This window comes from Dryobates pubescens, chromosome 35 (genome assembly GCF_014839835.1).
Source record: "Dryobates pubescens isolate bDryPub1 chromosome 35, bDryPub1.pri, whole genome shotgun sequence".
In the NCBI taxonomy this organism is placed as follows: domain Eukaryota; kingdom Metazoa; phylum Chordata; class Aves; order Piciformes; family Picidae; genus Dryobates; species Dryobates pubescens.
In genome coordinates, this window is record NC_071646.1 from 4,050,765 (window position 1) to 4,075,405 (window position 24,641).

General features: G+C 52.9%; 1 protein-coding gene across 4 annotated transcripts in view; it reads right to left on the reverse strand.

Moving 5' to 3' along the window:
* The window catches only part of KCND3 (potassium voltage-gated channel subfamily D member 3), a 152,132-nt gene extending 146,970 nt beyond the window's left edge, over positions 1-5,162 (reverse strand). For 2 of the 4 annotated variants that reach the window (XM_054176417.1, XM_054176413.1), the window contains exon 1: positions 5,007-5,162. The gene's annotated coding sequence lies outside the window, so the exon portion shown is untranslated. Of the gene's footprint in view, positions 1-3,437; positions 4,138-4,227; positions 4,245-5,006 lie in introns of those variants that run through there. The other 2 variants (XM_054176416.1, XM_054176414.1) reach the window with 2 other exon arrangements.
* Positions 5,163-24,641: the final 19,479 nt, after the last annotated feature.

Here is a 24,641-nt window from a genome sequence, read left to right on the forward strand (position 1 = left end):
TCGGAATCATAGAATCATAGAATGGGCTGGGCTGGAAGGGACCTCCAGAGGTCCTCTGATCTGACCTCCCTGCAGAATGAGGGAAGCCTCCTAAGATGGACAACTTTCTTCTTGGTTATTTCCTAGCTAACAGAGGCAGAAGCCCTTCAGCTTGAAGGACTGGGAGGTTTAAATGGAACATGTTCACTGCTCTCTTGCTTTCTAGATGAAAAATATCATAGAATCATAGAATCAGTCAGGGTTGGAAGGGGCCACCAGGATCATTTAGTTCCAACCCTGCTGCCATGGGCAGGGACACCTCACACTAGATCAGCCTGGCCAGAGCCTCATCCAGGGACAGGGCCTCAACCACCTCCCTGGACAACCCAGTCCAGGGCTTCACCGCTCTCACCCTGAAGAACTTCTTCCTCGCATCCAGTCTGAATCTCCCCAGCTCCAGCTTCATTCCATTCCCCCTAGTCCTAGTTGTCCCTATCCCAAGTTGTCCAGAGCCTCAGCCACTGGAAGCCAACATTCTCTCAAAGCTGGATTAGATACTGCAGTTCTGATCTAGGCAAAGATCTCTTTGATCTTTGGTCAGAGTTCTTGCAATGCTTTGTAACTTCTATTTCCCTTCACATTCTCCTGATGTTTTCCTAAGCCTGCCATAAAGTTAGCTGGAGAAAGGGAGCTGCCATTGCATGAGATGCATTAGGGACCCTATCAGAAATTGATTTGCCAGTGGAAATCCCCTGGATTCGACTGATTCGGGCTCTCAAAGCTTAATTGTATCCTCTACCTGGGATCCTCCTAAGCAGTTCTACTCAGAAGTTCTTTAATTGCATGGAAGCTGCCCCTCCAGCTCCCGAGGCTGCAGCTCTATCGATCCCAACAGGCCATCAGAACGCTGAATAAAAAATGACGGAGTCAACCTGTGGCGAAGATGACTGAGCTGCTCAGCGAGATGCTCTTCCTCTTCAGGGTGCATTAGCATTCATCACCTTCATGTGGAGCATCTTTCCATGCAATTTTACTATCTAAAGGACAACTGAAATCCCTCGTGGAAGCATCTTACTGCTGCTGGAAGAGGTTTTGTAATTACGGAACAGACAATAATCCAGAGTGATGCATATCCCAAGGAGACACTTGGCTTGTGTACATGGCTCTGGAGCAAGCATCCCACAATATTTCCTGTGAGGAATTGTTCAATATTTCTGTGCACTACTCTTTTTTCCCTCCTCCCCCCCCCGCCCAAGAGTGGATTTGCTGTGTTCCTGATGCCAAGCTGGCAGCCCTGGAGAGCAGGCTCTGTGCGGGGAAGAGGCAGAGCCCAGCTCTGCGAGCTTGCTCTGCACCACTTTGCAGGCAAGCTCTGGTCCTCAGCTGAAGGGCCACCTCCAGGGCTTCTCCAGCCTCTGACGGCAGAGCTGCCCCTTCCTTACACCCACAGTGGGGCATCTATATCTTTTAGGCAACACTGCATCAGGACTGCAACAAGCCCCATTTTGTTCATTCATCCCCAAAAGTAAACAGGCAAATGACCAAGAGCCCAACATCACACCTCCTGCTCCTCTTTTCCCTGCTGGGAAGCTGCTTTCTCTGCTTTCTTTTGATGTCAATTAATTCTACCACAGTCGTTCTGCCGGGGCTGATTGGCTACATAGGGTGACCTGACCAGCTCCAGTACACTGGATCCTCATCTCCCCTGATTTCTCAGGGGAAGCTCATCAGAAATCTCTCCTGTACTTGTCTAACTTTGGTTGTCAATTCCAGGTTACCTACATTAGCTGTAGGCACTATAAATACTCCACGTATAATTGTTCTAATAAAGCCCTGGTAACTCATAAGTGACTTACACACTTCTAAATCAAATTTTCAGGGTAAAATGGGTCCTGCCATGCTGGCAGTGTATGTGGGGAACCCATAAATACCCTGGCTGTGAAATGGACAGGAGAAGGAAACTGAAGAGAAGGAGAGGAGTGTTCTTCTGGGGAAGTTTGATTCCCACTTCTCCATGACCAGAAGAGGTGGCTAGTCAAGGAAACATAGAGCACGCAGAGTGATAGTCAAGGCTGCATCAGATCTGCCTAGTTTGATCCTCAAAATACACCAAAAAGAGAGTTTTTCAGCTGTAGATTTTCTGAAGGGCTGAGAGGGAGAAGAGGAACGAAACCCCCTGAGGCTTTTACTTGTCTGCGAGTCCTTAGAAGTCCACCGCTCCCTGGAGCAGAGGACAGGACGTCGAGAGGGAGCCAAGATTGGGTTTGTAACTCAGAGCTGAGTAGGGGAGGGGAGGGCAAGAAAAAAGAATGAAGTTTATCTAGAGAACATGGAAAGAATCCTCCCTGCCTGCACGCCTGGGTTCTGCAAGCAGCTAACCAGTCTCCTCAGGCTGGAAAGCAACTGCCTGGGCTGCAAATACAGCGCAGAGTCGAGAGAGTCTCTTCAGCTGGCGTAGCAAGCAGCCAGACTTTGATTTTAACAAGTGCATATTTGGCTGCATGCATATTTCTAATTTTAATTACAGCAATTTCTTCGTGTAATTTGGAAGGAACCAGTTGATAAAAGGTCAGGACCCTCCTGCTGGCATTTGCAAGACTCGGTGCACACGGTATAAAAGGATTTGCCTCCTCCTGACTGACAAAAAAAGAAGTCAGCACCCAGAGAGAACAGAACCTGTTTTCTGTAGGTAATTAGGAGGACAAAGAAATGGTGCCAGCAAATTTGAGAGGAAAAAGCTGTGGGATGAGCTCCTGCGCCCCTGCCAGGGACCCCCATCCCCATCCCAGTCTCTCCCTGGCCACCGCTGGCTCCGCAGGTCGTCTGCGCTGCAGCCGCTTGCTGGGCACCATGGTTTCATCCCAGGTTCAACCCAAACCTGAGAGGCAGGGCTGGGGCAGTAAAGCTCAAGAAGGTAACTTGAGAGAGCACAGTCATTTAAATTCACCCAAAGGGGCAAGAAATACAGTGATGGATTCTTACCCTGTTAGCTCCCACGGCAAAGCCACGCTTAACAAATGCTGCTCCTAGTCTCAGGAAAGCAGAAATCCACCCAAACTCTCCCAGTGTTTCCCTTTCCAGAAGCAGACAGGGATGGTTTAAAGCACCACAGGCTAACACACTGTGAGTTTCTGGATGAGACACAGCTAAGAGGAGTGCAGAGCCTTAGGATCATCCATTCTGTCCTCTTCTGCCCTTGTTGGGTCAGGCTCAAGCAGCAGAGATGCGTTTGAAAGCAAAATATGTCAGCCAAAGCTCAATCCCCCCATCAGTCACATCCTCTCCCTTCACAACCACACCAGACCATAAAACTTTTCTGTAAAACGTTCCCTCCTCCAGTCCACTGCAGAGATTTAGGAGCAAAAGCAACAGGCTTAGGATAAATGCATGCAAACTTCTCCCCTCTCTCCCAGTCAGCCCAGAAGAACCCATCTTGGTGGCTCGTGGCAATGCCTTACCTGGCGAGGAAAGAGACTCTCCGCACCCAAAAGTAGGGCTGGCTGTGGGGAACTGGAAGGAAGGGGGAGCAGTCACTCCTCAGGATAAAAGGTGAAGTGTGCTGCCTGCCTCTGCCTCCCTCTCCCAGAGCAGTCAGAGGCAATCAGTAAATGTGATCATCACCGGGAAAGTCTATATCGAGAGATGACTAAACAGCTTCTCCTCATCACTGCCGAGACCGAGCCTCTGCCTGCCTCTCTCGCCTCAGCTTGCTGCCTTTTGCCTCCTCCCCTCCCAGCACCACTCGGAGCTTTGCTCTTGCTGCCTAAAACCAGCTGGAAACGGCACCGGGTCGCGGGGAGTCACTGGTGTGGCCCCAGCTGTTGCCAGGCTGTGGGGCGAGGCTGGCGGCGGGCGGTGTGAGCTGAGAGGCAGCGGCAAATGGAGCCGTTAAATACACAGCAGAGCCTACCCTGCATGCTAATGTGCCAGCGCTGGCAAGGGGGGGATAGAGGGGGGAAAAGTAGGGGATGAACTTCACTGGTCCCTCCCGGAGCTGTCCCCGTGTCCCTGACTCTCGGACAGGCGGAGACCATGCAAGAGAGGTTGCTTCTCCTGGCCAAGCAACCGAGCTGTTCCTCCAGCATCACAAGCCCACAGCCAACACCTCATCCAGGGCAGGAAGCTGCATTCAGGAGTAGAAATAAATAACTCAGGCTCGAACCAATCCTTCCCTCTCTTCTCCCTTTCCCTTCCCACCGCTTGTCCCCTTTCCCTCATCCTGCTGTTCTCTCATGCCCAGCTCCTCACCAGCTCTTACTGGTCCTGTCTCCACGTCTCCTCAGCATCCCTCTCTCATCCACGGTTCAAAGTTGGACTCCACAGGCTCACAGACTTGGCATCCTCGCCCATTTATCTGTTTGCCAGCACATCTCCATTAAGTAAATAAGCCCAAATCGGAGCTGCCCGGTCTCAGCCCAGTCTCACCCTGCTCTGCCAGGCAGCTCCCAGCGATGGCTGATGCGCCGCAGCGATAGTTGGTGACTTCCATAAAGTACGACGGAGACACGCACGACACGGGAGCCTTGCCATCGCCTCCCCCCACCCCCCCGATATCGCATTTTAATCGGGGGCTGGAGCGGGCGGGGAGGGTGCGGGGATGGGAGACAGCCTGGGGGCACTGCTCCCGCCCTTTGCTGCCCCCGGCACGCCCCCTCCTCTCCCGCAGGTGACCCCCTTGATGCCAGTGTCCACACCCCTCCCCCGAGCCGGTGTCCACCCTCACGGCGCTGGGATTTAATGGTCATGGTGGTGTTGGGTCACGGTTGGAGTCGATGATCTTAAGAGAGCTTTTCCAACCGAAACGATTCCCGGGGTCGGTCCCCACTCACGGTCCCGGTGTCCACCCCTCCGGTGCTGGCGTCCCCCTATCCGTGCCGGTTCTCTTTCCCGATGCCGATAATCCCTCCTGCTACCGGTGTCCCTCTCCCGGGGTCGGTCCCCCCTCCTGTGATGGTGTCCCCCTCCCGGCTCCGGTGTCCCCCGTCCCTTCCCATCCCACTCAGCAGACCCCCCGCTTCGCTCCTCACCTCCTCAGGGCGCTCCCGGGCCGCCGCCTCGCCCTGCCCGCCCGGTGCTGCCGGCCGCGGCCGCCAGCCCAGCGGCTCCGCTGCCATGCGGCTGCCGGGAGCGCGGGGGCTGCGCGGGGCTGCGCGGGGCTGCGCGGAGTGCGCGGGCGCGGAGCGGCGGCGAAGGGAGGGCGGCGAGCGATCAGCACCACGGGCGAGGACAGCTCACGGGGGCCGCACCGGAGGGGCCGGGGCTGGCCCCTGCGCTCGGCAGCCTCCGTCCGTCTCTCCGCCCGTCCTCTGTCCCTCTGCCCGTCCTCTGTCCTTCTGCCCGTCCCTCTGTCCGTCCGTCCCTCCGAGCCGCCGGCAGGTGTCACCCGGAGCTCCCGGTGAGCGGCGGCGGCCGGGGCCGGAGGGGTGCGTGAGGCTGGGGGCGGGACCCCCCGTGTGGGGATGGGGACGGGGGAGGCCGAAAGCTGAAGACAGGGAACCTGGAGGATGCTCCTGCAGAGCGGTCACTTGGGGCGGAGGGAAAGAACAGAGGTCGATGTGGCTCTGCTGTGGTACAGCAAGGGACATGGGGACTTGGCAAAGGCGTCGCTTCCCGGGGCCATGTCCAGGGGGCTTTGTCTGCCTGTGTCACGGCCCTGCCTTCTGTGAGAACTCCCGAACCGGGCCTGGTTTGCAAAAGAAAGGTAAATAAATTAGAACCCTCCCCCCTCCAAATCCTCCAACGCTTCGCCATTCAGGTTGCCTGGTTCAGCAAACGGACGCTGGGAGCCGATGCCAGCCCCGCTGGCTGAGCCAGGTCAGGGGCACAATGTTGTCTCATCCCTGCTCATTCGATGCAATTATTAAAAAATAACACTAAATTCTCCGTGGCAGGTCCTGGGCAATCTTCCCCCAAACCAGCTTCCCCTTGTGTTGTTTGTAAACTGCAGTCCAGCGCCTGCCAACCGGTTACTGAGGTTATGCAAACACAACCTCTTGTAATCCTTACCATGTGGACGCTACCAGTTGTGTGCTGAGTGGTTGGCTGTGTGCAGAATGAATCCTGAAAACTTCCCTGAGAAACTTTCCACTCGGTGTGAGCTGGAGCAGATCAAAGCATCCCCAAGCCCTCTCCGTTAGATGTCTTCAGAACTGCTTCCCCCCCTTAAAAATACCTCCTAGATCTCCACTTGCTCTTTCCATCTCACCGATGCTTAGAAGAAAGCAGACCCAGAAATGGCATTTGGCTTTTGCTGGTGTCAGAGCAGAGCTGCTCTGTGATTTACACTGTCCTCACTTCACAGAGCTCCCTGCCTCTCGCTGGGGCGTGCTCTGGCCTCGCTCGCTGCCGGCTCTGGCCTGGCTGTGATCCTGAAAAGCTTCTCCCCCATGACTCGGCCCCCTTTTAACTTCCCATCTCTATTAAAAAGCTAATTTGGGAACTCTTTGTCAATGCTCCCAATTTTGTGTTTTTAAATAGAGGCTGAAAGTCAAAAGCAAGCTGGCTGCAGAGGCTGGTGAGAAAATAATCCTTCTCCCTTTGCCTTCTTTTTTCTTTTTCTTCTTATTTTCTTTTTTTCTTTTTTCTTTTTCTTTTTCTTTTTCTTTTTCTTTTTCTTTTTCTTTTTCTTTTTCTTTTTCTTTTTCTTTTTGTTTTTCTTTTTGTTTTTCTTTTTGTTTTTCTTTTCCTTTCTTTCTTCTTCCTTTTCTTTTTCCTCTTCCTTTTTTCTTTTTCATTTTATTTTAATTTTTCTTTTTCTTTTCAGTTTTCTTTTTCTTTTTTTTTGTCTTCTTTTTTCTTCATCTGTTAATTTTTTTCTCCTTCTCCTTCTCCTTCTCCTTCCCCTTCTCCTTTCCCTTTTACTTCTCCTTCTCCTTCCCCTTCCCCTTCTCTTCCCCTTCCCCTTCCCCTTCCCCTTCCCCTTCCCCTTCCCCTTCCCCTTCCCCTGTTCCTTCTCTCCCTTCCTCTTTCCCCTTCCCCTTCCCCTTCCCCTTCCCCTTCCCCTTCCCCTTCCCCTTCCCCTTCCCCTTTTCCCTTTCCTTTTCTTTCTTCTTTTCCTTTTACCTTTTCTTTCTTTCCAGCTGCAGTGCCTACCTCAGGGGCAGAAACAGCGGTCCTTAGGGCTCATCTAAAATACTTCCAGCAGTGCACTTCTGGGGAGGGAAAAAAATAAATCATTTTGACGCAGAAAAATCTTCCAAATATTGGATATGGATGAAAATTCCACAGGCTTCCTTATGAAGAAAACCAGACTATTAAATCAGGGAAGTGTTTGGATCCTGGTGAGGTTCTCAGACTCATCTGTCCATCAAGACATTGGTGTGTGATGGACAGCCCATATCCCTGTCTCAGTCTCCCATCCTTCTGTGCCTGTTGGTACTCAGAAGCCAAGGGGCTGGTTCAAGGCCATCTCTGATTTACAGCATGTTCAGTTTTCTCCCCCTCTATGTTTGGAGGGCTTCCAGCCTGAAAGAAAGCCTCACAGGCAGCTGCATTCTGCTCCCCTTTTCCAAAAGGGAAGAGGAAGGAGCTATGGATGGTGGCCAGCAGCTCTGCCAGCGAGCCAGCAGCTGCAACCTTGTCTGCTCAGCTGACCTCATGAATGGAGGGAAGCTCACACGTGGTAGTGGAGGAGAAAGACCACTGAAGGACAGGAGTGCTACTGAATCAGGGCTTTGATTTACTCTCCTCTGTCCTCTGTCTCTCCCTGGTGCACACCATGGCCGGTTCCTCCAGTCTCATTTCACATGGAGAGTGAAGTAACAGCACTTGTTGGCAATGCCACTGACTGCAACAGCTCACCAGGGCTTGTGCTTAATTGGCCATGTTCCACGTTATCAAGATCCAAACATTCCAGTAATGAGGCTGCTGTGAGCAGGCCTGCTGAGGGACGAGCCTGGGCACGTGGCACGGGGCAGGTGGCGAGGACTGGAGCATGGAGGGCACAGGGCTGTGGAGGAGCAGGCAGAGGGCTGTCTTGGCTGCCAGGAGGCAACACCTCCAGATCAGCCAGCAGGGAAGTGAATTAGCGTGCTGGCTGTGCTGGGTCTGCTCCTGAGACAGTGCTGCTGGTAGTTTGCCTTATTCATGCCTTGGAGAGGATGGTGCTAGAGTCCATCCTGAACTTGAGGCACTTTTTGTCTAGTGCTGCTGGACCATCAGGACCACAGCCCTGGTGAGCCTCTTGCTCATGCTGTGTAGGCGTTGGGAGAGTCACCTAAGACAAGGCAGTGAGAGCAGAGTGATGCCAGTGTGAGCACCATTAGGACAACTGGCTTAAGGATAGAAGTTGGTGAACCCCTTGCTGCTTTGCTGTGCTCTCACTGCTAGTGCTGTGGTGTCCTACAGTCCAGGCAGGTCATCACATGTTGTTCTTTCTGCCACTGCTCTGCATCCAGGGCTTTTTGCAAAGATCTGCCTCCAGCCAGTTGGGAATTCTTGCAATTATGAGTCAAGCAAGGCTAAAAAGCTCTGAACTGAGCAAAGCACCAGGCAACTGCACTCCTTTGATCTCAAACATGTTGGGCTAACCAGGCACCATCAAAGCAATCATTATCTTCTGGAAGTTGAGAGACCAATTAAAGCAAAGCAAAACAAAAAACAAACCCCAAACCAACCCTGAAAGAAATGATTAATGTTAATTACCAAGTTGGGAATGGTTACCAGAGCTGGAAGGATGCTGAAGGGTTTGCTGCTTAGAGTCAACAGCACAATGAATTGCAATTGCAGGTTGCTGTGGCTCACACCCTGTAAATCAGGTCTGTGGAACTCCACTCCTCCTGCAAATTTAAAGTGTTGTTCTTTCAATTTTAGGAGCACACTTTAAATCAAGGCATCAGCCATAAAGCACTCTCCAACCTGCCTGGCCATGGGCTGGGCAGTGAATCCTCTCCTATCATGGCTGCTTTTTATTGGTGCCAGATATGGAGGCAGGGAGGAGAAGTCTGGGAGGGAGTTTGTCCTTGTTCAGGGTACACAGCTGCATCAGAAGCCATAGGCTGTCCTTTGCCCAAGGCACTTTGGTTGCTTGGTTTGGGGTGAACTGGAGTAGAATGCAGCTGCTCCCACATGTTTGTGCTTTGCAGAGGTGTACCTCAGAGCTGGCCAGAGCTGGCCCTCAAGCCTTGTTGGGTTTCTTTCCCCTTTTTCCTTGGTTTGGCTTGTATTTTGGTTGTTGGCTTGTGTGAAGCTCACCTGCCTGCTGTTATCTATTCACCATGTGGGATGGATCAGCATCAATCAGCATGGTCAGGGCTGGGTGGAGAGGTGATAAGAGGCTGAGGCTGCCAGTTGCCTCCTGGGAGTTCTGAGGCTGCTTTCCTGGGGGCTCCTGCACCAGGGCAGAAGCTTTCCCAGCTTAGTGCAAGAGGATCCCTCTGGACCTGGGCAGTGGGTGCTGGGCAGCCATGGCCCAGGCAGGATGAGGAGTTCATTGGGCATGTTGCTTCTCTGCTGGATGTACAGAGAGCTTTGGCTCTTGCCATCACTGCCATGTGCATGGCCCCGTGCTTGCCTGTCCCACCAGTGGCTAGTGGCCAGGGACCTGCACCTGCAAGGTGGGTCCTGAAATGAAATCTCTGCAGAAATGTGCAGACTCCTGCTACAGAGCTTGGAGAGCTTTGGGTGTCTTTGGGATTCTAGCCAATAAATATGACAAGGTTGGTGATGGCTTTGCTTCTCTTGGCCCACGGGGAGCTCCTGTCTTCTGACAGCTTCTCCTCATGCAGTTTGGGGCAGCTTTGAGGTGTGTGGGTCTGGGCAGGGGCAGCTGAACTCTCACCCTGTGCACAGCTGGGAGGTGGCAGGAGCACAACCTGGGGGAAGGGCTCCTGGTGTGCCCCAAGAGCAGAGCTGAGGCTGCTGTTTCCCATCATCCCCTTTCCCTAAAAGCAGCTCTGAAGTGGTCAGAAGCCCTTTTCTTGGCGGGGGTGTTGCCTTTCCTTCCAAAGCTGGGGAGGCTTCCTGCAGCCCTCTTGGGCATGATTGGTTGCAGGGTGAACTTCTGTTTCTCTGCTGATGGCATTGCAGGAGAGGTGGCTCTCTGCTCCCTGATGGAGCTTTTGATGAGACAGATATAAAATGTTGACAATAAAAAAAGAACAGCCTTACTACTTGTAAGCTTTCCTTTCCTCCCCCTGCTGCTTAATTATCAGATAGAAGATAAAAAGAACTGAAGAATCACTCTGGAGGAGATGGAGCCCTGTCCTTTTTGGAACTGGTCCCACTTGGCCTCTGTGCACAGCCACTCCCTGCTCAAACCAGGGCAGAGATCCAGGGCAGCCCTGGGGCTCTGATAGTGATCTGCTAGTGGAGAAAAGCAGCATTAGAGGCCCTTACTGGGAATAAAGTCTGGCCTCCAGTACCATGGTAAGGCTTGGCCAGGTGAGAGCTGGGCAAGAGGTGTGTCCAGTTCTGGGCCCCTCAATTTAAGAAGGACACTGAGACTCTTGAAGGTGTCCAGAGAAGGGCAAAGAGGCTGGGGAGGGGTCTGGAGCACAGCCCTGTGAGGAGAGGCTGAGGGAGCTGGGGTTGCTTAGCCTGGAGAAGAGGAGGCTCAGAGGAGACCTTCTTGCTCTCTACAACTACCTGAAAGGAGGTTGTAGGCAGGTGGGGGTTGGTCTCTTCTCCCAGGCAAGCAGCACCAGAACAAGAGGACACAGTCTTGAGCTGTGCCAGGGGAGGTTTAGGCTGGAGGTGAGGAGAAAGTTCTTCCCAGACAGAGTAATTGGCTGTTGGAATGTGCTGCCCAGGGAGGTGGTGGAGTCTCCATCACTGGGGGTGGTCAAGAGGGGATTTGATGTGGTGATGGTTTAGTGGTCATGAGTTGTTGGGTGACAGGTTGGGCTTGATGCTCTCTGAGGTCTTTTCCAACTTTATTGACTATGATTCAAGCTGCTGTGGGTCTGAACCACCCTGGTCTCTGTTTGCCTCCAGGATGAAGCCCAGCAGCGACCTGCCACAGGCTTGATGTGTGTGGCTGAGGTGAGACTTATTTCTCTCTCACTGCTGGGTTGTGCCTCTGGTTTGTGCTAGAAAGATGTGAAAGATGTCTGGTGCAGAGGCAGATTCTGCCCCTAGATCAATTTATCAAGACCCTCTCCCCAGGAGGATGCTGAGAGAGGCAGAAATAGATGTAATTCTTGTTCTTCCTCTTGGAGTGGGTTAAAAATAGCTTTACCTGCAGACAAACCTTGAATCCAAGCTTAATCTGATTTGGTTTTTAATTATTGAATCCAGTAAGAGCTTCATTGGAATGAAGTAAGATCTTCAATGGAATGAAGCTGGAGGTGGGGAGATTCAGGCTGGAGGTGAGGAGGAAGTTCTTCCCCATGAGAGTGGTGAAGCCCTGGACTGGGTTGTCCAGGGAGGTGGTTGAGGCCCCATCCCTGGAGGTGTTTAAGCCCAGGCTGGATGAGGCTCTGGCCAGCCTGATCTAGCGTGAGGTGTCCCTGCCCATGGCAGGGAGGTTGGAACTAGATGATCCTTGTGGTCCCTTCCAACCCTGACTGATGATTCTCTGTTTCATTTCTGCCTTGCTGCAGCAGGGAAGGTTTTCTGTGTGCCTCTCCCTGTCATTAAGGGCTAACCTGGCATTCAGATCTTAATCCCCAGCGCAGCCTTTTGATCCGAGCAGAGGGCTTTTGTTAATGCATGCGCTGAGACTTGCTCACAGCACAAGCAGCAGCTGATAGCAGCAGAGTCAATTCAGCCTTTCTGGGTAGCCCAGTGTCAAATGAGCTCTTCATGAATGGGGAAAAAAAAAAAAACCATCTCTCATCTAAGCTTCTCAGGAAGCTCCAAAGGGATATTTATACAAACATCTCTCTGAGCAGGAGATCCTTCGGCGCTTAGCTGATGCACACCAGGGAGATGTTGCTGTGGAACAGGCAGGAAGCTCAGCTCAGGAAAAGGGGTTTGAGGCATTCAGACGCTCTGCCAGGGCACTTGTTGGTGAGACCCTCAGTTTCTGGAAGCCAGCACACAGCTGATTTTTCCTTTGTTTTGGTGCTCTGGTTTGTTACCAAGGTCCCAGAGAATCGATAAGGTTGGAAAAGACCTCAGAGGTCATCAAGTCCAACCTGTCACCCAACACCTCCTGACAACTAAGCCATGGCTCCCAGTGCCACATCCAATCCCTTTCTGAACACCTCCAGGGATGGGGACTCCACCACCTCCCTGGCAGCACATTCCCAGGGCCAATTCCTCTTGCTGGGAAGAACTTCCTAACATCCAGCCTAAACCTCCCCTGGCACAGCTTGAGGCTGTGTCCTCTTGTTCTGGTGCTGCTTGCCTGGCAGAAGAGACCAACCCCCATCTGGCTACAACCTCCCTTCAGGGAGTTGGAGAGAGCAAGAAGACCTTTTTGAACACCTCCAGGGATGGGGACTCCACCACCTCCCTGGGCAGCACAGTTCTTTCTGGAAAGAATTTTCTCCTCCCTTCCAGCCTAAACCTCCCCTGGCACAGCTCGAGACTGTGTCCTCTTGTTCTGCTGCTGGTTGCCTGTCGCTTCTGGCAATAGACCTCATGTCCTACAGGAGTGGCCTGTGCTGGATGCTGGAGGTTGTCCTCTGCTGGAGACCAAAGCCTGGGCAGGGAGATGCCTCCTCAGCAGGAAGCACAGAGAGGGTTTTATTCACTCAGCTTGTCAGAGTGATAAACTGGAGCTGGTGCAGGCACCGGGAACGTGGTGCCGCTCGCTCCGCAGAGCGCAAAGATAACGACTCTTATCTTGCTTTTATGGGCTTTAAATGTCTGCTGGGGAAAAGTGCAACATCCCCAAATATGCAGAGCTTGGTGGTGCTGAACACAGTTTCCCTCCTATTGCAGGCAGGGCTGAGGTTCATCGAGAGCCCGGCACAGCTCCCCGGGTTTGCTCCTAGGAAAACTGAGGGTCGAGCTGGGTGGTAATTGTGAGGCTGGGAGATGGAAAAAGAGAGATGGAGGATTTCTTTTTTTCCCTTCCTCTTTAAATTGCTGTGTGCATGTCTCTGACCAGGAAGCCTTTGAGAAGGAAAATTCATGGTGCTCACCCAGGAATGAGTGACACCAACTCCTGGCTCCCAAACGAGCTGAGCTCACGTCCGTGGCTGCGGCTGCAGGCTCGGGGAAGGCAGCTCCTAAGGGCGGGCAGAGGAACTCTCCGTGCAGGGGATAAGAGGCACAGAAAGCAGCACAATCTGGAGTGATGGAGCAGGGCATAATAGAGGCCAGCTCCAACAGGAACATAGGAAATGCTTAAATGGCAAGCAATAAATCCCTGCAATGGCATTCAGAGAGAGTTCAATCCAAACAACGACTTCGGTGTTGATGAAACCTTGCAGCTTTATGCCACTTCTTAGCTGGGGCACTCTGAGTTCACAGCCATTGCCCTGCTGCTCAGAGCAGCCAGGGGAGAGGGAAGCAGCCCTTCTGCTGGTGGTGGGAATGGGAGGGTACAAAGTCCTTCCTTTTTTTCCCCTCTCAATAGTAGAAATGTTGAAAAACTTCTTCTGCATTCTTTCTGCTGCCGAGGTCCAGCGCTCGAGATGCTGCCTTCATTTAATGAGTCCAAGGGCTGGGTGCTGCACTTTGGCCACAGCAACCCCAGGCAGTGCCACAGGCTGGGGACAGAGTGGCTGAGAGCAGCCAGGCAGAAAGGGACCTGGGGGTACTGGTTGATAGTAGGCTGAACATGAGCCTGCAGTGTGCCCAGGTGGCCAAGAAGGCCAATGGCATCCTGGCCTGCAGCAGGAAGAGTGTGGCCAGCAGGAGCAGGGAAGTCATTGTGTCCTGTGCTCAGCACTGCTGAGGCCACCCCTTGAGTCCTGTGTCCAGTTCTGGTCCCCTCAGTTTAAGAAAGATATTTAGTTGGTCTGGAGCACAGAAGAGACCAACCCCCACCTGGCTCCAACCTCCCTTCAGGGAGTTGGAGAGAGCAAGAAGGTCTCCCCTGAGCCTCCTCTTCTGCAGGCTAAGCAACCCCAGCTCCCTCAGCCTCTCCTCCCAGGGCTGTGCTCCAGACCCCTCCCCAGCTTTGTTGCCCTTCTCTGGACGCCTTCCAGCATCTCAACATCTTTCCTAAACTGAGGGGCCTAAGTGTGGCCTCAGCAGTGCTGAGCACAGGGCACAATGACTTCCCTGCTCCTGCTGGCCACACTCTTCCTGCTGCAGGCCAGGATGCCCTTGGCTTTCTTGGCCACCTGGGTACACTGCTGGCTCATGTTCAGCCTACTATCAACCAGTACCCCCAGGTCCCTCTCTGCCTGGCTGCTCTGAGCCACTCTGTCCCCAGCCTGTAGCACTGCATGGTTGGGATCAGCCCCTTCAGATGTAAAGCTTAAGGAAAAAGCAAGGCAAATATTCATGGGAGTGTCTGCATTTGTGTGACCTCCTTTCCACCTCAGCTTTGATCCAGACTGCTGATCCAAAGAATAGATTCTGATTCCCATTTGATAAGGCTTACTTTTTTAGGCAGGAGGGAGGCTCAAAAATAATCCTTTCCTGAGCAGATAAATCATCTAAAGCTCTCAAACATGCAGGCAAAGGAACTGGAAATGTGCTCCCTGAACTCCCAGGATTGCCTGTGCTTCAGGAGTCCCTGCTGAGAAGCTGATCTCCTAGGCATGCCTGGGGGTGACTCTGCCCATGGTGGGTGGGTTAAGCCCAGTGCTGCAGGGCTGCACCCTGGGGCCAGGGAGATGGAGATCCACAGGCAGGCTGAGCACTCAGCACTGCCTGGTGCTGCATCCTCTGAGTTCTGCCTGCTCCTAAACTGTGGAACATTTTGGATTGGAAAAGACCTTAGCCTGGAGAAGAGGAGGCTCAGGGGAGACCTTCTGGCTCTCTACAACTACCTGAAGGGAGGTTGTAGCCAGGTGGGGCTTGGGCTCTTCTCCCAGGCGCCCAGCACCGGAACAAGAGGACACAGTCTCAAGCTGCACCAGGGCAGGTTTAGGCTGGATGTTAGGAAGAAGTTCTTCATAGAAAGAGAGATTGGCCATTGGAATATGCTGCTCAGGGAGGTGGTGGAGTCACCATCCCTGGAGGTGTTTAGGAAGAGACTGGATGGGGTGCTTGGTGCCATGGTTTAATTGCTGAGATGGTGTTAGGAGATAGGTTGGACTTGATGATCTCCAAGGTCTCTTCCAACCTGGTTAATTCTAATTCTAAAGATCATCCAGTTCAAATCCCTTGGCATGGGCAGAGGTATCTCCCACCAACCCAGGTTGCTCAAAGCCTCATCCAGCCTGGCCTTGAACACCTCCAGGGAGTGGGCATCCACAGCCTCCCTGGGCAGCCTGTTCCTGTGTCTCCCCAGCCTCACTGGAAAGAATTTCATCCTAATCATTCTCCAGCCTCAATCTGCCCTCCTCAAGCTGAAAATATTTAAGCTTCTGTTTAAAATGAAGATTCACAGAATGCATTGGGTTGGAAGGGAACCTCAGAGGTCATCTTGTCCAACCCTCTGCAGTCAGCAGGGACATCTCCAACTACATCAGGGCCACCTCAAGTGTGACCTTGAATGACAGAGCCTCAACCACATCCCTGGGCAACCTATTTCTAAAGGCCCAGTGTGTCTAGGGGCTGCTGTTGTGCATGAAGGTGAAGGCACATTGAGTGCTTAGCTCTTGGGGTGGGGGATGTCAACAGCATCTCACCCCCTGTTAAAATGGGTGGGAGGAGGGGCTGTTAGATGATCACAGCCCCTGTCAGATGGCATTGAGATGCTGCAGGACTCTCCAGCAGGCAGCTGCTTGGAAACAGCTTCAACCCTTCCTTCCTTCACTAAGGGCAGCAGTGAGGAGAAGAGCCTGGCTGTGATTATCTGCTAATTGCTCCAGCACAAGCAGGCCTCTGAACAGAGCTTCATTTGCCATCCCTGCTGGGTCCCAGAGCCAGGAGCCCAGGGCCTCGCACGCCACCGAGGTGCTTGTCTTGGCTCCAGCCTGAGGGAGCCTGCAGAGAGCCAGGCCTGGGCACAGAGGCTCTGCTGGTAGGAAAACAAACGTTTGCAATTCTAAACACAAATCAAATAATGAAAGGAACAGCACTTCAGGATTTAATTAGGGCTGGAAAGATGTCAAAACCGCTGAACACCAATGCAGCTGCACAGAAATTCTTGACAGTGAGGGTGGGGAGACTCTGGCACAGGTTGCTCAGGGAGGTCGTGGATGCTCCCTCCCTGGAGCTGTTCAAGGCCAGGTTGGATGAGGCTTTGAGCAAGCTGGGCTGGTGGGAGGTGTCCCTGCCCATGGCAGGGGTTGGAACTGGATGGGCTTTAAAGAGCCTTCCACCTCAAACCATTCTATAAATGAAGCCATGGATCCTGGGCCACCTTCTGCTCTGGTTCAGTCCCTTGGAAACCCAGCCAACAGCACTAGGAGCTCTTGCAGGGGAACAGCAAAGCAGATGAGAAGAGAATTCGGCCCATGGAGCAGTCAGCATCTCTAGCAGCTGGCACTGCCCAGTACTGCAGCATGGGCTGCTTCCTGTGCTGCTTTAAAGGAGTTATCAAAGTGCTGTGATAACAGCAAGAAGGATTATTCATTCCTGTTAGCACTTCCTGACTTGGAACCATGGCCTGTGTTCAGGAGCAGGAGGAGGGGTGGGTAATTCTCAGCTGACCTTCAGGGAAGAGATGTGCAACACAAACCCAACACCCACAGGAGGGAAGGTAATGGAATAAACCAGATTGGAAGAGACCTTCAAGATCATAAAGTCCAACCTATCATTCCAACACCATCTAATAACTGAACCATGGCACCAAGCATCCATCCTGTCTCCTCCTAAACACCTCCAATGATGGCAACTCCACCACCTCCCTGGGCAGCACATTCCAATGGGCAATCACTCTCTCTATGAAGAATTTCTTCCTAACATCCAGCCTAAACCTCCCCTGGCACAGCTTGATACTGTGTCCTCTTGTTCTGCTGCTGGGTGCCTGGGAGAAGAGACCAACCCCCACCTGGCTCCAACCTCCCTTCAGGGAGTTGGAGAGAGCAAGAAGGTCTCCCCTGAGCCTCCTCTTCTGCAGGCTAAGCAACCCCAGCTCCCTCAGCCTCTCCTCCCAGGGCTGTGCTCCAGACCCCTCCCCAGCTTTCTTGTCCTTTTCTGGACACTCTTCTCTGGCTGCTCAGTCTCCCCACTGAGCTCCAGAGATCACACAGATTACTCCCAAAGCTGAGGTGCTGGCAGCTGGCTGGGTGCCACTGCCAGCACTGGAGGATTAAACCTTGGATTGCAAAACCAACAAATAAATAACAAATAAAACTGGGAGGGGTTCAGACAAGCACTGAGAGATCAGATTGACCTGGGCTGTGGTGCTGATGTGGATGTGTGGCCCCAGGAATAGCTTCAGGAGGCTCAGCTCTTCCCACCAGGGTTGGAAGTACGTGGGAGCCCCTTTTTCCTTTTCTCCCAGCTCTTCACTTTCTGCCCTCTCACTGCTGTGAGCCCAGAGGTCCAATATCCCCCCTGGGCTTGGGTGATGGTTCGGAGTCTGGGCCTTGAAGGAGGTTTAGGAGGTGTTCTTGCTGTAGATATTGGCTCTGGTTTAGCATCCAGCTCTGGTGTTTCCATCAGAGGCCATTGGCTCCTGGCTCTCAGACTAGCTGGTGGTGAGAGGCTCTGTGGAATGGTGACCTGAACCTGAGCTCAGGTTTTAGGAAGCCTTAAATGCTCAGGATTGCAAGGTGGTGCCCAGCAAGATGCTGTCCTGTCTTCCTCCAGTCCTCTTCTCTATGCATCAATAGAATAGAATTAACCAGGTTGGAAAAGACCTTTGAGATCATCAAGTCCAACCTATCACCCAACACCATCTGATCAACTCAACCATGGCACCAAGTGCCTCATCAAGTCTCCTCCTAAACATCTCCAATGATGGGGACTCCACCACCTCCCTGGGCAGCACATCCCAAGGGCCAATCTCTCTGGGAAGAACTTCTTCCTCACCTCCAGCCTAAACCTCCCCTGGCACAGCTTGAGACTGTGTCCTCTTGTTCTGGTGCTTCTTGCTTGAGAGAAGAGACCAACCCCCACCTGGCTGCAACCTCCCTTCAGGGAGTTGGAGAGAGCAAGAAGGTCTCCCTTGAGCCTTCTCTTCTCCAGGCTAAGCAACCCCAGCTTCCTCAGCCTCTCCTCCCAGGGCTGTGCTCCAGACCCCTCCCCAGCTTTCTTGTCCTTCTCTGGACACCTTCCAGCATCTCAACATCTTTCCTAAGCTGAGGAGCCCAGAACTGGACACAGGACTCAAGGTGTGGCCTCAGCAGTGCTGAGCACAGGGCAGAATGACTTCCCTGCTCCTGCTGGCCACACTCTTCCTGATCCAGGCCAGGATGCCATTGGCCTCCTTGGCCACCTGGGCACACTGCTGGCTCATGTTTAGGCAGCTGTCAATCAGCACCCCCAGCTCCCTCTCTGTTTGGCAGCTCTCAGCCACTCTGTCCCCAGCCTGTAGCTCTGCCTGAGGTTGTTGTGGCCAAAGTGCAGCACCCAGCTCTTGGACTTGTTGAACACCATCCTGTTGGCCTCTGCCCATCTGTCCAGCCTGTCAAGGTCCCTCTGCAGAACCTTTCTACCCTCTAACTGACCAATATCTGCTCCCAACTTGGTGTCATCTGCAGATTTGCTGATGCCTGACTCAATGCCCTCATCCAGATCATCAGTGAGCCCATCAGCATCAAGCTGAGCCCATCTGGGCTGAAGGATCCTCCTCTCACTACCAGCCATCATTGTCTTGGGAAATCTATAAATACTAGCCCAAAGGGTGAGCAATTTGCATTGTTTTAATGGCAGAAGCAGCAAGAGCCACTGCAGAGGTTGCAGCTGCTTTGCTGGTCCTGAGGTCTGTGGTGCCAGGTTGGACTCGATGACCTTTGAGGTCTCTTCCCACCTTGGTGGTACTGTGAAGATATTAAAGAGGATGGGGCCCAGCACTGGTCCCTGGGGGGATCAGTCTCCATTGGTTTTGCTCCAGCTCTGCCTAACAAAGTCCCATTAAAGAGTGAGAGCAGAGGAAGGGTCCCCAGCCCGGTGCCAGCTCCCCCTGGAGCTGCAGAGCAAGCTGGGCTGGCGGAGCTCATCCTCTGCTTTCCCTGCGAGCAGGGCCCAGGCTGCAGTGCCTGCGGAGGCCCACGGCTGGTGATGACTTGGGCAGAAGCTGAGTGTGTTCAATTCTGAGAGAATTATAAATCTCTTGAGGAAATCAAAGAAGCCACAGTGCATTTTTAAAGCAGAGAGTGTCTTCGACACGACACAGAGAAACCCAGACAAACACAGCAGGAAAGGGACACTTCCAGCCCTCTCATCTGGGCAGCCTCCAGCAGCACGGCAGAGGAGGGTGTTTAACCCTGCTCTGATGTAAAGATAAGGTCCTCTTATTAGCTGCTGCTAATTAGTCATCAAATGCAGAGCACAGCAGGCAGCAAAAGGATCCCACAATTATTTTGCTCTGCTGGACTGAGCTCTCCTTTTCCCCAGCTAACCACTCAGGGCCAGCCTCAGGATGGTTCCTCAGCCTTCTCCTGCAGCCTTGAGTCTGGGAAACCATCCCATGGGGAAGAACAGGTTGGGTCTTTGCACTGGTTAGGCCACCCCTTGAGTCCTGTGTCCAGTTCTGGGCACCTCAATTTAACAAGGACACTGAGACTCCTGAAGGTGTCCAGAGAAGGGTAACAAAGCTGGGGAGGGGTCTGGAGCACAGCCCTGGGAGGAGAGGCTGAGGGAGCTGGGGTTGCTTAGCCTGCAGAAGAGGAGGCTCAGGGAAGACCTTCTTGCTCTCTGCAACTCCCTGAAGGGAGGTTGTAGCCAGGAAGGGGTTGGTCTCTTCTCCCAGGCAAGCAGCACCAGAACAAGAGGACACAGTCTCAAGCTGTGCCAGGGGAGGTTTAGGCTGGAGGTGAGGAGAACGTTCTTCCCAGAAGGAGGAATTGGCCACTGGGATGTGCTGCCCAGGGAGGTGGTGGAGTCCCCATCCCTGGAGGTGTTGAAGAGGGGATTGGATGAGGCACTTGGAGCCATGGTTTAGTTGCTCAGGAGGTGTTGGGTGCCAGGTTGGACTTGATGATCTCGGAGGTCTTCTCCAACCTTATTGATTCTGTGATTCCATGGGGAAGCACAAATTGGGTCTTTGTGTCTCCCCTTTTCCTGCCCTGGATGCTACATCCAGCCCCTGCCTGAACCAAACATATCACAGCTTAGGAACAAAGAAACAATGGAGGGGAGAGAAAGCCAAGAGAACACCACAGAGGCAGTCAGTCCTCATCTGCAGTGTAAGTGTTGGCCCTGCCATGGTGTTTAATGCTCTGATCAGGGAGGGGAAGCAAGGTGAAGGCAGCAAATGAGATAGGGAGGTGCAGCTATCACTGCAGCACTCTGCAAACACCAGTTTGAGTTGCCAGAGTGGAAAGAGCAAAGGTTAATGTGGGACCTGTGGGTTTGGTTGCTTTTTAATTATCAAGGAAAGGTTTAGGAGTAGGTGCTGCTGATGGCCAGAAGGAAAGCCCCATGGAAGGGCAGCCAGGACTCCCCAGGGGTTCCCAGCACCCTGGGTTACCTGGGAGGTGTGCAGTGCTTTTAACTGGTGTGATTTCAGGATGTGGTTTAATGGCCATAGTGGCCTTGGGTTGAAGGTTGGACTTGACCTAAGAGGACTTTTCCAGCCCAAGCAATTCTCTGATTCCAGATTAAACCATCTCTGGTGGTTCAGGTGCCCACTGCCACCTGGGGGGTGGGCATCCTAATCATCCTAATCATCTCACCTGATGAGGCTGGGGTTGTTTGTGGTGCCTTATCCAACTGCCAGTCCCAGTGCTCATCTTCACAGGTCAGTGGTGAGTAGACACAGCTCCATGTTTCCAACCATGTCTGGGTTAGGAGGGGAAGGGAAGGGAGCTGCTGGGGGGCAATGATCCAAGCCCAGAGTCCTCCCTTCAGCCCCCACCCCCACTCCCCTCTGTATGCTCCAATTCTCTGAGCTCCCCAGCAGATGTGAGGCAAACCCAGGATTTCAAAGGCAATTTGCTCCTGATTCCAGGGGAATGAAAGCTCCACGACGAGCCCTGGGCAGGAATGCCACAGCTGCACGCCAGGTTGGCTTGGAACACGACAGTGAATCCAATGAAATATGAGGCTTATTGATCCTGTCTGCACCACATTGTTATTCACAGAGAGTGAAATTCCCCCTGTAGGCACAGGAGAAGCATTGGAGCTGGGGAAAACATTGCAGCTGAATGTTTTCTTCGTTGGGGGAGAAAACAAAAGCAAAGCAAAACCCAAACCCAAACCCCAGAGGTTTGCAGCAGCTCAGAGTGAATTGCTGGGGCATTTGTCAAAGTGTTCCAGCCTGCTTTAAAAGGAAAATACCAACAAAAACCCAACCAAGCAACCAAAAAAATCACCCAGACCAAACCTTTTTCCTAAAGTAAAACCACCTGCTATTGGTGGTTGCTAAATATGAACATTTTGGAGGTCTGGAATAAGAGCTCAAAGAAAAGGAAAGAGTAGTGAGATTCATAGAACTGTCACAGGCTTGGAAGGGAGCTCAAGGCTCAGCCAGTTCCAACCCCCCTGCCATGGGCAGGGACACCTCACACCACAGCAGGTTGCTCACAGCCACCTCCAGCCTGGCTGCAAACACCTCCAGGCAGGAGGCTTCCACCACCTCCCTGGGCAACCTGTGCCAGGCTCTCACCACCCTCATGGGGAAGAACTTCTTCCTAACATCCAGTCTGAATCTACTCACTTCTAGTTTTGCTCCATCCCTCCCAGTCCTATCACTCCCTGACACCCTCAAAAGTCCCTCCCCAGCTTTCTTGGAGCCCCTTTCAGATCCTGGAAGGCCACAATGAGGTCTCCTGGGAGCCTTCTCCTCTCCAGCCTGCACAACCCCAACTCCCTCAGTCTGTCCTCAGAGCAGAGCAGCTCCAGCCCTCTGCTCCTCCTTGTGGCCCTTCTCTGGACACCTTCCAGCACCTCCAGATCCTTCTTGTAATAGAGGCTCCAGAACTGGACACAGAGCTCCGGCTGTGGTCTCAGCAGAGCAGAACAGAGGGGGAGAATCCCCTTCCTGGCCCTGCTGGCTCTGCTTCTCTTGCTGCAGCCCAGGCTCTGCTTGGCTTTCTGGGCTGCAAGTGCTCACTGCTGGCTCCTGTTGAGTTTCTCATCCCCCAGCCCCTCCCAAGTCCCTTTCTTCAGGGCAGCTCTCAAGCCAGTCCCTGCCCAGCCTGTATGGGTGCCTGGGATTGCCCTGCCCCAGCTGCAGGACCTGTGATTGACTTTAGTATCATTTTTAACTCCTGGAAAATGAGCCAAGGTTTGTGCTTAGATTGGAAACCAAGAACATACAAACCTGAGGAGTAAATGTTGGGGGATGTTCAGTGGGGAAGGAAACATCTTGGGGTTTTATTTCAGGTTGATTCAAAAATACTTCCCCACTCTCCTAGTTTAGCTCCTCAAACACCAGCTTTAGATGGAGATCTTTTCCCAGTGTCTGTGAGGAGCCAGGTTAACAGAGTCACAGAATGCACTGGGTTGGAAGGGAGCCCTCAAAAGTCATCTTGTGCAACCTCCCTGCACTCAGCAGGGACACCTGCAAATAGAGCAGGCTGCCCAAGGCCACATCAAGGCTGATCTTGAATGTCTCCAGGGATGAAGTCTTCACCACATCTCCAGGCAACCTGTTCCAGTGTTCTACCACTCTCATTGTGCATAATTTCCTCCTGATGTCTAACCTAAACCTTCCCTCCTCCAGTTTCACACCATTGCCCTTTCTCGTGTTGCCCCAAGCCCTTCTAAAAAGTCCCTCCCCAGCCTTCCTGTAGGTCCCTTTCAGATATCAAAATGCAGCTCTAAGGTCTCCCTGGAGCCTTCTCTTCTCCTGGTTGTGGCCAGGAGGGGATTGGTCTCTTCTCCCAGGCAAACAGCACCAGAACAAGAGGACACAGTCTCAGACTGTGCCAGAGAAAGTTTAGGCTTGAGGTGAGGGGAAAGTTCTTCCCAGAGAGAGTTGTTAGGCATTGGGATGTGCTGCCCAGGGAGGTGGTGGAGTCCCCATCCCTGGAGGTGTTCAAGAGGGGATTGGATGTGGCACTTGGTGCCATGGTTTAGTAGTCAGGAGGTGTTGGGTGCCAGGTTGGACTTGCTGATCTTTGAGGTCTCTTCCAACCTTGGTGATCCTGTGATTCTCCAGGCTGAACTCTCTCAGCCTGTCTTTATAGCAGAGGTGCTCCAGCCCTCTGCTCTGCTGCACCCAGGATGATTTAACTTTCCCTCTATCAGCTGGGTGCAGTTCTTTGGTTCTGAGCAACTCCTTCTCTGCCCTGCAATTTCCACATCATCATGAGAAAGGTTTCAGCTGTTGGGGAAATGAGTTCAGCTCCTTCAGTTGCTGAATAATTAAGGGTGACCCTTGTCAGAGCCCCGGTGGGGGCTGTCTGTCACTGGCTTGCCTGGCTGGGTGGCAGCTCTTTGCAGGCAGCTTGGGGCCCTTGCTTTGTGGTGGTTTTTCATTTAGAAGCAATTTGTTTTGTAATGAGGCAGAACTCATTGCCCAGCCCCTACAGGTGCCTTTGTCAGCTCTCCAAATTGCCTGTGAAGAGGCAGGTGCCCAACTGATCTCTCAATTAGGCCTTTGTTGACACTGGGTAAATGAGGGTTCACCTGCTTTGGACCACAGCCTTGGCTGGTTGTGAGCCAAGGCTTTCATGGGAAACCCCACAGGTTAAAAACAAGAGTCCATCTCCTTGGTGGGGCTTGTGCTCCTTGAGCACACTGGCCAGGTACATGGGCTGCTGCTGCTGGCTGAATTCTTGTGAGCAGGAGCAGGCAGAAAGGGATCTGGGGGTACTGGTTGATAGTAGGCTGAACATGAGCCTGAAGTGTGCCCAGGGCCAAGGGCATCCTGGCCTGCATCAGGAAGAGTGTGGCCAGCAGGAGCAGGGAAGTCATTGTGCCCTGTGCTCAGCACTGGTTAGGCCACACCTTGAGTCCTGTGTCCAGTTCTGGTCCCCTCAGTTTAGGAAAGAGCCTGGATGAGGCACTTGGTTGCATGGTTCAGTTGATCAGTTGGTGTTGGTTGATAGGTTGGACTCAGTGATCTCAGAGGTCTTTTCCAGCCTGGTCTGGTCTATTCTATTCTATTCTATTCTATGATTCTAAGTGCCCTCAGCCCTGCCAGCTGTGGGGGGACATGGGACGAGGTGCAGCTGCCCCCTTCTTTGCCCTCCCTCATCGTGAGCATCTTTATCCCCACTGTGCCAGAATTTCCCTGGCTCCTGCCAGCAGCTGCTTTCCCCTCCCAGACTTGTGGTGTGAAGGTAACCTTTCCTGACTTCTGCATCCACTCTTCCAGATCTTCAAGCAGCACCACCAGCTGCTCTGGGGATGGGTCACCTCTTCTGATCTGACGGAGAGCTTTCTCCGCCGACGCGAGCAAATGCCCACAGAAATCAGCTCTCTGCAACTCACCATGTGGAAAGGCTGGGCCCAGGCTGGGCCCATTCCTCCCTGCCTCTTAAAGAGCAGATCTTCCCTCCCTTTGGTTCTCCACCAGCAGCAGCAGCAGCAGCAGCAGCAATTCCTTCACTTCTCACACCACTCCTCTGTTGTAAAGCTTTGGTTTTGATTTCTCTGCTTTCTGCACAGGCAGGGAGGGCGGGAGGGGTGGGGGTGGGGGGGATGTACTC